Consider the following 13,549-nt stretch of genomic DNA (forward strand, 5'->3'; position numbering starts at 1 on the left):
TGATGCACTAATGTTAGACTCATTTACTAATTAGTTGTAACAACACCAGTCACAAAAATGAGTTAGACTTAAATTGACTTCGTAATATATTATACTAATACCAATAGTACAAGAATGAGTTAAACTTAAACTTAATTCATAGTAAGTTATACTAACACCAATACCTCGCTAATTAAAGCTTACCAATAACCTTGTTCTTACTCACATTGATTTCAGTCTCAAGTTTGTTTATGTAAAAAAAAGATTAAATATGTTTTTAGTCCCTAAACTTTAATGTGAAATTGAAATTCATCACTTTCTAAAACTTTGATACATTTTTGGTCCCCAAACTTTAAAAATGAATGGATAAATGCATATAGTCCTTTTAATCTAACTACATTAAATTTTCTTGACGTGTCAAAGACATTTCATGTTAGTATTTGTGTTATTTACATCGTTTGACCACTAGTACAAAAACAGCGTATAACGTCACGCATTCAACGTCTAACCACTAAATAGCCAACGTTAAAAATGAGCAGTGTCATTTTTGTAAATAAATGCAATTATTAAATGTCGTTTAGAATTGTAATTCGACGTAAAAGGATATAAAACGTCGAATGCCCTTTAAATTCGACGTCAAAAGGTTAGTGAATTCAATAAAAATTTGAGCGGGTGATTGAAAATTCATTCATTTCATCTTAGCGCGCGATACCCTCTTCTCTTCTCAAACTTTTCTCGAACGAAGTTTGACGAGCATCACATGTAATCTTTCTTTCATTTGATACAAATGCATGTTAATTAACTACTTTATGTATGATTTTTGTTTGTTTTAACCGATTATTTTCATGCTCTTGTCCTTCATAGGCGCATTCTGCTTTCTCTCTCACTGGTGACGAAACTTTATTCGATGAACCCACCTTTTGAAGGTTAGTTTTCGTTTTCGTTTTGAAGAACTTATGTGTTGAACTTGTTTGTTGTTTTTTTTGTTGAACTTGTTTGTTGTTGTTGTTTGGTTAAACTTGTTTGTTGTTGTTGTTTGATTGAACTTGTTTGTTGTTGTTGTTTGATTGAACTTGTTTGTTGTTGGTTATTATTGTTTGTTGTTGATACTATACACTACACGTTCATAGTTCATGCTTTATAAATTACCAAAAACTGAAAATTTGTTGTTTTTCTGCTTTTCAGGTTGCGTAGAGTTGTAAAAAAGGATCACAATTAATTAAAAAAAACAAAAAAAAATTGATTAACGTCGAATATTGACAAAATTCGACGTTAAGTTAACGTCGTATATTGAAAAAATTCGACGTTAATTTAACGTCGAATTTTTTAAATTCGACGTCAATTTAACGTCTCTTGATATACACAATTTTTGTACTAGTGGACACATTCACGTTTTCAATGTCAATTGATAAACACATTTGAAACGTTAAGAAAATTTAACGTAATTGGGTTAAAAAGAATATATTAATTCACTTATAAAGTTTGAAAACTAAAATGCATCAAAGTGTCAATTATAGACGAATTCTAATTTCGCGTTAAACTTGAAAACATATTTAACCCTATAAAGAAAATAATACGTTATTAGTCTTTTTAAATATTAGCAATACCCAATTCACTAAAAGAAGAAATGCAATATTGTGCTAATATAGTAAACTATGTGTTAGAAGTTACAACACAAATGAAACACATGCATTTTGATTTATAAATCTCTCATTCTTATTATTATTATGAAATTTATTTCTCTTTCTTGTGTTATTGTTTTGACCCTTTACTTCTTGTTTAATGGGAATGATTTTGATTTTCAAATATTCTGGTTGAGAGAAAAAAGTGAAAGTAAATCACGCCACTGAAAGAAAAGAAAGGGCTCCTTCTACCTTATTTTCCACATTTCGCTTTCTTTCTTCGTCTTTCTTTTACTTCTCTTTTCCCCCTTTCATTCATCTTTCTGATTTGTTTTTTCTCATCTCTCTTTTCTCCACAGACAAAGAGCAAAACAATTTTTAGGATGATTTTTCTATTATTTATACTTTCTAATCTAAAGCAACTAAACTATATGGTATTTGAGGATACATAGTATCTCTTGCAAAGTGCATGATATATTACTTAACCTATTTTCTTTAATTTAAAACAATAATTTTGCATGCACACATGCTAATTCTCATAATTCTCGTTCTTCATGCTTTCATTTTTCTTACTTTTAAGTTGATGTTTATTCCGAGCGACATTGGTACATATCTAAGCAAATGTGATATTGAAAAATTCATATGAATTCAAATAAAATTGAAAAATTTAAATCTATTGGGTTTAAATTTATTATTATGATTAAACCGATTAATTTATTTTGTATCATTCTAAAAATAAATAAATTAGGTTGTAAAAAATTTCTTCTACTTTCTAAAAAAATTAAAAATACTATTAATGCCTGAGTAGCAGCTATGGCAAATATATAGCTAGCTAATGGAACAGTACATCAAAATTGAAAATACTTTAATAACAGAAAGAACAAGACTTTTGACTTAAGTTCTTACATCCCTCCTTAAGTCAAAACAAAGTTCACATTAACACATCAATCAAATCTCTCAAAAAAAACTGAATCTAACACATTTCAGAACCTTGGTAAACAAATATGCAAGTTGAGCTTCAGATTTACTCAAGTTCAGGCTTCTCAATGTTCACTTGTTCGCGCAGAAAGTGAAATCAAGTTTCTATATGTTTTCTCTTTCCATGACATGTTGAATCTCTAGCCAAATCAATTGCTGATTTGTAATCTACCATTAGCTTTTCCCTTTCCTTAATTTCAATTTCCAATTCACCAATAAGATTTCCAACATTAAAATCTCCTGTCAGTCAGGAGAAGATCATCTACATATATACAGGTAGACAATAAAATCTCTTGCTTTTCCAACATTGTTCAGACTTTTTACATATACTCCCAGTTCTGATGTGCATTTCAGAAATCCTACCTGGCAAAGAAAATTGTCAATCCTCCGATTCCAGACTCCTGAACCTTGCTTTAGGCTATAAAAGACTTTCTTGAGTTTGTAGACTTTGTGCTCTTGCCCTTTAACCTCAAAGCCTTGTATGTAACACATATACTTCTTCATCAAGGAATCCATTCAAAAAATGCGAATTTTACGTCTAATTGATGCATAGACCAATCCTCACGAGTTGCAATAGAAACCAACATTCGTACTATTTCAATGCATGCTACAGGAGCTAGACCTCTCCATATTCTATACCTTCTCTCTACAGAAACGCCTTGGCCACTAATCTAGCTTATACCTCACTACCCTCCTTTCATATTCACCTTTATTTCGTAAACCCATTTTAAATCTATTTCTGCTGCCAATTCAACCAATTCTTGGGTGTTGTTTTCTCTATGGTGGTGATCTCTTCTTTCATTGCACTGCATCATTTGTTGCTTGTAATTGTATCTTCAAATTCGAGAGGTTCGGACTCAGTAATCAGGGCAAAGTGAATCAAATTGGCTGCTGAATAACCCGATAGGTACGTCTTGTTCCCCTCTTGATCACCCTTTTCTGCTATATCAGTTTCCAACTCATCATCAAACATTACCTTAGGCTGAGTTGAACTTGAATCACACTGCCGCCAATTCCATTCAGATGCTTCATCAATCACCACATCTCTACTAATAGAGACTTGGTTAGTTTGAGCGTCAAAAAGCTTGTAGCCTTCATTTCAATGGTAACCGACCATCAATTGTGGAACTCCTTATCATCAGCTTCTTCCTCAACTGATCAGGTACACGTTTCCAACAAAGAGAATCGAAAATAACGAGGTAAAATAACGAGGTGTGAGACATTTGATTTGACACTTGTCCAAGCTTCTTCACGTGTTAAGCCATCCAATCTCTTAGTTGGACATTTGTCCAACACGTATGATATTGTACTATAATAACCTCTCCCATATCCCCATAGAAACAATGGAAGATTATTGCATTTCAACATGCATTTTATAATTTTTAGAGACTTCTAACGAGTCCATATCATTAAAAATATAAAGCTTAATACTATTGTTGATCCCAATTTTTGTTAGTTTTATTCGAAATGGTCCTAATTTTTTTAAAATGTTCAATGTAGTCCTAAAAATTGTAATTTATATTCAATTTAGTCATTTTTACAAATGTCATTTAAATCGTTAACGACACATCACCAATCAGTGAATTAGATAGCAATTATTGGCTGACGTGGTTAGGACAAGAGTTGACTAAGGATGATCGCGCCAATGAGGGCTTGACATGTGGCAACCCCTTTCTTCACCCAAAAATTAGGGTTTTAGATTTGCATTTGCAGATTGGGGAAAAGCTTGTTCCACTGCCATCACGCAAGAATATGGTTTCTCCTTCACGGCGGATATGGTGAACTTCATGATAATTGGTTTGCTTCTAGGTTTTTGTCCTGTAGGTGAATGAAGAAGGCGCGGTGGAGAAGCTTGCGGAGAGGCGCTGGTGCGATTTGGGTTTGCGTTTTATTAATTTGGGTTTTTCTCGCGAGAGGTTGATGATGATGTTGGTGGTTCTTCACCGTTGCAGCGCGAGTCGCGCTTCTGGGTTGAAGGAGATTTTTGGTTCTGTGCGTTTTGATCTTCTGTGTTTCAAGTTGGTGGTGGCTGGTGGAGAATGAAGAAGCTTCACGACGTTGCTCAAAGGCACGAGAAACTCGCGATTCGGTTTCGCGATGCTTGTGGCGGAGCGTTTGGAACAACAGCACGACCATTTGGTTAGGGTTTCGAAATGTCTAATGATGGAGGTGCGAAGATGGTGGTTGGTCGTGAGCGTGCTGTGTAGGGAAAAATTAGGGCTTTTGGAGGTAGGAGATGATGATGACGTATTAAGGGTGATGTGTCACTGATTGCACAGATGGACATTTGGTTGTTAATGATTTAAACGATGTTTGCAAAATGGACTAAATTGAACACAAATTACGATCTTTAGGACTACATTGAACATTTAAAAAAAATTAGGATCATTTCAAGCAAAGCTGACAAAAATTAGAACCAACAATGATATTAAGCCAAAATATAATATAATGTTAATAATACAAATGTATGTCAATAATAAAAAATATAATGTCAATAATACAAATGTATGTCAATAATATAAACGTAGAAGTGTTTTTAAAGCCTATTTTTTAAATCCTATAATATTTATATAAACTAACTAAGTATCTAATAATTATTATAGTCATCAAAATTATTTCATTTTTCTTCTTCATCTTGTTGTTGCTAAGGAAGTGGCTAAACTAGAGTGGGTTGTAGTGGGAATGTTGTTGTTGGGGCGGCGTTAAGGTGGACTCAGGCTGTTGGACCATACGTTGTGCGTCTGGAGGCAAAAACCTCATGACCAAATTTTGGAGATTCTCAAATCGCTATTTGAGATCATCATAAGCTTGGTCATGAGCTTGTAGTTGTTGTCTCAACTCATCATAACTCCGGTCAGCACTGCTAGATGTACATGGTTGATGCTTGAATGTACCTCTTCTAGTAGTGTAATGGGCAACAAGTTGTCTTGCCTCATATACTCATCGGTTATTTTTTACCGACAATGTCCATCCAACACTGTCTTAATGATGTTCTCGTCATTGATATTTGCTTGTGATGCATCATTGTAAAGCCATGATCATTGTTCTGATATGACCTATGAGAGTTAAGTAGAAAATTCTTCCTATTAAAGAAAATGCAAAGTGTTAGAAGAAAAAGGAAGTTTAAAAGGAACAAAATAGTATAAGTTAGAAGTTTGTAAAAGAGTTTGTTGAAGCTAACCAGATCCCTTTCATAGATAAATTTGTTGAAACACCTTATCAACGTGCACAACTTGTCCCAACTCTACTACCTGTAAAATTATAGAAGTTATATATATATATATATATATATATATATATATATATATATATATATATATATATATATATATATATATATATATATATATATATAGACACACACACACATCAATTTGAAAGTACATAACTTATATCATAATTGATAGGAAATGAATGAAGATTTGTATATACATCAATTTGAAAGTACATAACTTATATCATAATTGATATGAAATGAATGAAGATTTGTACCATACGAATGACATGCTCATGAGTGGTAATTAAACCACCTGTATGCAGAACACCACCTTTTTTCTGAAACCCGATTCCTTTGAGCGGTAACACATTTGTTATAGTAATATGGCGAAGTCCAATGTGCCAACAAGGAGTTCCAGATGTGCTCCCCAACCCACTAAAGGTGTTCTCCTACATTGTGTGCATCTATAAACATTTTTTACAATATGTAAGATGTTTATCTATGGAAATTTTTCTTAATTTGAAGTTCATGCTCAAGTCTCCACTAGAATTTCACTTGTTATAATAAATGATGTTGAAAAAAGCATATGGACTTAATAGGTAAAATCAATAGAAAATGAGATTAAACAACATGATATCACTAGTGGAAAAAACACATTCTATGACGGCTTATTATATGATAGGTGAAATCCATCTATCATAATAAGAATGATATGTTGGTAATAAAAGTAAGAATTATTATAACGTATTTTAAAAAACTATCATAATATACAATTGTGGTGACAAAATTGAAATTAAGCTGAAGACGTATGATTCTTTGTCTTCGGATTGCTTCCTATGAAATTTAAATTAGACTTAAATTTGATTATTCTAGTAAATATTAGTTTGTTTTCTCCTCTACACACATCAAGAAACTTGTTATGAACATTCCATTCGCCGTTAAGAACTACCGGAAAGGGACTTTTGATCGCATGAAGTTCCAGTTTCAAGAATATTCAAAATAAAGAATATGCCAATAAATGTTTATGCATGCATAAAGGATCCGTTCCGCATAATCTTAATTACGTAAGTTTCTATATATAAGTATTCATAGAATAGAAAGAGGTAACAAAATCTTTTTTTTTCATAAATTAAAAAACAGTTTCTATAAAATTAAAGTTTGTTAATAAAAAATTTACTTTAACTTTTTCTTTTCTTTCCTATAATTATTTATGAAAAGTCATTCCACATGTAATGATACTTTAGGTAGAAGATCCACCTGAATTTATTAATTGCTTGATGCTTCCTTATGGTTCGTATACGAATAAAGCTTTTTACTTTTTCATATAAAAGGTTATCTTGAGCTAGGTAGACTTTAATTTTTACCTTTTCCATATATAACCACGTGAAATGAGTTGGTATCATTCTTTGCTAGTGTGTGCACTTTTTTGGGGTCATATTTAGGTGCGATGTTTTGTTTGGAACTTAAATTCCCTAACCCTATTTTCCTTAATCATGATTATTGCTACATACACGTTATCTCCTCCCGTTTTTTAACCCTTTCCATGAAAGTTATGATTTAATGATGTTTTACTACATGTTTCATAATTTGAGAAGGTTTAGATCGAATGTTAAATGAATTAATAAATTAGAAATATGTTAGTTTTATAAACGCTAAATACTAATATAATGATGTTTTTTTTTTGTTTTATTTAGATATTTCTCAATCTTACTTAATACTTTTAATAAAACTAATATATTTTTAACTTATTAGTTCATTTAACATTAAAATTAAATATTCCATATATAAAATATTTGTTTCATAACTATACATAATTTAAATTTATTTATTTATAACTCATGTTGGCCTATGAGGTGTAGAATAATAAAACAGGTCAATCCGGTTCATTTTGACTCAACCCATTTTTGGTATGTTGAAAATAGACCGAGATGGGTTCTCTTGTTAAAATATAACACATGTCAGAAAATACAACTCGTCTTGTCTCTAAATGGGTTAGCTTGTCTGTTTTTTTAAGAAAAAATTGTGTTTTTTTTAACTCGATTGCATTGATTGGTTTATGTTTGGTTCTACCATGTGGACCACACAACTCTCAAAGTGTTTTTGTTCTCTTCTTCGCAACACCACACTCTCTTGCTACATGCTCATTTTAATGGAAAACCAAAATTTCATAACTCAATTTGGTTCTTAATTGAGTCTGAATCTCAACTCTCTAATCACTTACAAATGCTCCAAATTTAAGGCTTTCAACTTTGTTTTAGGGTGTCGACTTCGGCTTCCCTCATACATGGACTCCATCTATGTGAGCTCCACGCACACAGCTCCTCACCTTCTTCGATTTGACACTTTGTTCTTAGAGTCGCAAACCTTGAATTTGATTATTCCATCTTCACTTCACCATGATTATTGTTACACACATGTTATCTCCTCCTGTTTTTTAACCCTTTCCATAAATAAACTTAACCTTGCAACAACAAATATGCACTTACTTAGAAATACTAATAGAGACACTTCCTTCTACCAACACAAGGGTTTTACAAGTTACGCACACTTTTTTGCTCAGAGAGTTTCTCAAGACAAACTTTTAAACTTCTTAAAAAAAGTTTTTAAATGTTAAGCGGCAAGGTAACTACAGACCCAACATAAAAAATAGGTCAAAATATGAAGATTCTCTTCGCAACCACCACAAATAATCAATTATTCTAAGTTGGTAATCAATTATTCCAAATACATTTAAAAAATCATTCCTTCTCTAGGATAATTGATTGTCTAAGGAAATAGTCGATTATTCCAAAGACGCTTTGTCAATTTTGAACATTTATTAGGATAGTTAAGTATAGGATACAACTAGTTGATTGATTTGATAGATGTTTTTGGGGTCCACTTTGAGTTGATAGATGTTGCAGAATTCTAGACACTACAGTATTAGACGCTTCAGTTTCCTAGACGCTGTAGGGCTTCAGATGCTGTAGTACTAGACACTTCAGGTTCCTAAACGTTGTAGAGTTGCAGATGCTATAGTACCAGACGCTTCAGGCCAGACGCTGTAACTCTTTAAACGATGTAAAATTCCAAACGTTGTAACTCCCCAAATGTTGTAAATCTCCAAACACTGGAAATCTCCAAACACTGTAAAGCTCCGAACATCATAACTCTCTATATGCTGTAAAACTCCCATCGCTATAAAGCTCGTGTAAAATTCCCGACACTATAAATAGAATTCTTCAACTGAATTTTTTAAACCAATATTTTTTAAGTCTTTAATCTTTCTCCACACTCTCATGCTACATGCGTATTTTAATGGAAAATATACATTTCATAACTCAATTTGGTTCTTTATTGACTATGAATCTCAACTCTCTAATAACTTGTAAATGCTCAAAATTTAAGGCTTTCAACTTTGATTTCCTGTTGGGTACAAACAAAGTCCCACATCGGATAAAATAAGAAATGAACATGGGTTTATATACACATAAAATACCTCCATTGGTAAGAGGCCTTTTGGAGTGATACCAAAAGCAAATCCGTGAAGGTTTGGCCCAAAGCGGATAATATCTTACCAGTATGTGTGTGTTGACCCTTCCTACATTTTCCTCGTCCATGGATTCCATCTACCGACTCCACGTGGACAGTTCCCCATCTTCTCTACTGTGACACTCTGTTCTTGTCGTCACAAACCTCGAATTTGACTGCTCCATCTTTGCTTCAGCGGACAAAAAGGGTGCGACATGTGCAGATTTCGAGTTCTACTGTGATCAACATTGTCGTTTCGATGTTGCTGCAAGGAGTGAGTAGCATTGTGCATAGAAGATTAAGTGAGTGGAAATGATAAAACGGGTTATGGACCAGTTTACGACTAGCCTCTACGACCTATATTTTTCATTATAGATTGACAGATCGACTCCTCATGCCATTGTGATATATGGGCATCAAGTAACTTATATATATTACCCGTGCATTTGAATTTTTTAGAGTAAAAAAGTTAAAGAAGTTTTTTCTTTTTTACATGTTTTTTTAATTTAATTTTGTCATATTATTTTAAATGTTGTCAATTGGTCCATTCTTTTTAAATCCAATTAATTTAATATTTTGTGTAAAATATGATGATGACATTATTAACATATATAACATTCTTTACCCATATCACATGTTTCCTTTGACGACTCAGTTTTTAATAGTTAGTATATCATTTTCTTGTTTATATTAAAAAAAATTAAATTTAATAAAATGATGATAATGATAGATAAAAAGAAATGCTAAGCCTTAAATCTACTTTTGACCAATTTGACAAGTTCAAAATTTTAGTTCTAAGGAAATTTAATTGCATAAATGAAGTAATTTTACTCAATCACCGTACAAGAAGTTGAGTGTTCGTTAATGATCATAATATTAAATCTTATTTTAACTCTCAAGTGCTACTTCATTATTGGAAGTAAAAGTCTCATGTTCAAATATTATAAGTAAAAAAAATAATCTTAATAAAAGATAAAATTTCATTAAAAATGACCAACAAATTTAGTTATTTGAATAGTTATAACTACGATAAAGCAGACTAAATGTGTGACTTTCTTTCAATTAATCATATGAACAAATCTACATAAATTATCCTTATATTATTTTTAATCCAAATTTTAATATAATATTTTTGTGTCTTTTTAAAAAATTTTCATTTTTAAAATTTTTTAAATAATAAATATCATTCTTATTAAAGTTAAATATATTTGGTGTTCTCAAATCTGAATTAAAAATTGAATATAAAATTAAAATTAATTATGTATCAAGTTTTAGTATATTTTGATCTTAAACTTTAAAAATAAATTAATATAATTTTTTAATCTAAGGTTTAAACCCTCAAATGGTCCTCATATTTGTATGAGAATCTCAGTTGGGTCCTCATATTTGAAACTGTCTCAATTGGGTCATAATATTTGTAAAATTAAGTCAATTTTATCCTATCCGTTAAGTTGTCCCAGACGGCGTTAAAGTCTGCTGATGTGGTGATACTGATATGTGTAATCTTATTACGTTAAAATAAATTTTAAATAATGACATGAAATTTGATAACTTTTGGTGCCACATCATCATCCTCTCCACAAAAAACCTAATTTCATAACCCTTGCCGTCGTGCCACAATTGTGCCGCCACCATCATGCCGAAAGGCCGTCGCGTAACCCTAATTCGTTCTCCTCCATCAACCTTCATCAGAAACCCTCCTCTGCGTCATCATTAAGCTTCAACGCATCATCTTTTTCGCAGTACAAACAACGCCTACCTTGCCTCAGACAACAGCCGCCATCAACAGCGCAAGACTTCACGCCACCACCCAATTTTCTCCATCGCATCAGACCATCACCGGAATGCCAACGACGCCTCCATGGCCGTTGTGATTCACAAATCTCCACGAACGCATCCATAATCTCTGCGAGCCAAATCGCAAGCCTCTTCCATGGCATTCTCCAGAATCGTGAGACCCAAGCTCACGGCCAGTCACCATTTTCGCAACTTGAAGCCACCAGAAACCAACCCAGAATCGTGCTCTCCCCACCATCAACACAGACCTACAATCAGAAAAACCCCAATCGCAAATCGCCGCGACCATGTGCCGCTATCGCACATACCTACACAGCAAAACCCAATAGCGTTTTCCCCAATTCTCTTGCGAACCCTGCGCAGTCTCATCACCACCGCAACACCGTGACCACCAAGCCTCCACCTTCGTATCCCAATACCGATAGAAAATTCCCTGCAAAATCTATTCATCAAGCTTTCCTAATTTACACCATGAGTTTGATTCACCTGTATCATCTGTGAAATTGCAAAAAGAGAAGCACAACCATGAATCTCCACGGCGCAGCAGGGGAGAAGAGGCGAAACCCTATTCTTGCATGCGTGACGCATGCGTGATGCATGCGTGACGGCGCAACAGTAGAAGCCCCTTTCCCCTAATCTGAAACCCTAATTTTAGGTAGGGAAGGGACTGACACATGTCATAATTTTTTAATTTAAATAAAAATTCTACCTAATTAAATAATGCACATCAGCATAAACATGTCATCACAATTTAACACCGTTTAGGACAACTTAACGGATAGGATAAAATTGGCTCAATTTTATAATATTATGACCTAATTGAGACAGTTTCAAATATAAAGACCCAACTGAGATTCCCATACAAAATATGAGGACCATCCGATGATTTAAACCTTAATCTAACTACATTAAATTCATTTACATTCGTTTACTTATTAAATAACGTTTTAAGTTAACATGTTAAAATTATATTTTATATATATATATATATATATATTAATTTTTAAATTCAAAACCAAATTATAAATTGAGAAAAAAAAATTAATTTCTCAAAAAAGTTTAAAAATTAAAACTTATTTAATCCCTTTTATTATTTATTTTGTAATTGATAACAGCTAGAGCTTGGGAAGCAAAGCAATAGTGTAGATATAGACGAGCGTGGGCATCCAATCCATAGATTTTAGTTATGATTGGGAAGGCCAATATATCCAATTTCAATCATGTTGTCCATATATATACGTTTGGCTAATTATTGTTCATAATCACAAACTATTTGCAGCCATCTATCATAACGGTGATCGTGTAAGGGATTTAATTAGAAAAGAAAAAGTTGTGGATATCAAATGTCACATAAGTGTAAAACACTTTTATCGAGGAATACAACATTTGCGAATATAAAAAATACCATTTTTTTAATAACTCTATAAAAGTATTTATATATTTTATGTTTCTTACAAAAGATAACGATCTTCCTATAAAAACTTTAATTTCTGTAATTTTGTTAATTTATTAAAAGAATTGACCTATGTATTTAGTCATTCTTAATAGTTGATAGTTGTCTTGTATACTTAAGAGAAGAAAAAATTAAGTTAATTCGCGTTGAAGGAAATCGAGACTTTAAATTTACAAAACAAAAAAATAGGGTAATTAAATACGTAAATAGTCTTTAATTTTTTCTTTTAATTGTATTAAAAACGAAATAAATACTTATTATGTTGAAGTAACTAGTTTGCCCACATAATCAACAAAAAACTTTGCATCCCCTCAATTAATTTATAATAATTAGATTAAAAAGTTATTTTTTTATTTCTAATTCAAACGTCTTATTTTATTCATTTGTTAGGTTTAATATTTATTATTATTATTATTATTATTATTTTAATTTTGTTTAGCTACTTTTAATGATTTTTTTATATTTTTAAAAAACAAATCAATTTAACCGTTCTCACACAATTACTTCATATTCATGGTCATGTTATATTAATTGTACAACAACCGAGGTTTTTCTACAAAAGAGTTACGAAAGTAAAATAATGTCACTATTATCAAGCGTGTGAATGAATTAATATGAAATTATTTTAATTTAATTAATAGTTTCAAGCATTAAATATATGATTATATTAAATATTATAAGAAAACATTTGTAATGATAGCTAAATGTATATCCCGCCAAGATTTTAAAAACATTTTAAACACTTCAAGTTTTCGATTCCAAATATACTCGTCTTTATTACAGTATGCGTCAATTATTCTTACAAAGCCGAATGTAAAAGACTCCAAAAGCGCTTCAAACACTAACTCTAAAGGTACTCGTCCTCTTCGAAATAGTTGTCCTCCTTAAGTCAGGTAGGGTTTGCGCTTGTAAAAGATACTCCGACGTCTAAGTTAGTTAAAAACATTAACAAACAATAAATGTAATAATTAATAAATGTAATTAACATACCTC

Source organism: Vigna umbellata, chromosome 11, assembly GCF_029865625.1.
Source record: "Vigna umbellata cultivar VRB3 chromosome 11, Vumbellata_1.0, whole genome shotgun sequence".
NCBI lineage: Eukaryota > Viridiplantae > Streptophyta > Magnoliopsida > Fabales > Fabaceae > Vigna > Vigna umbellata.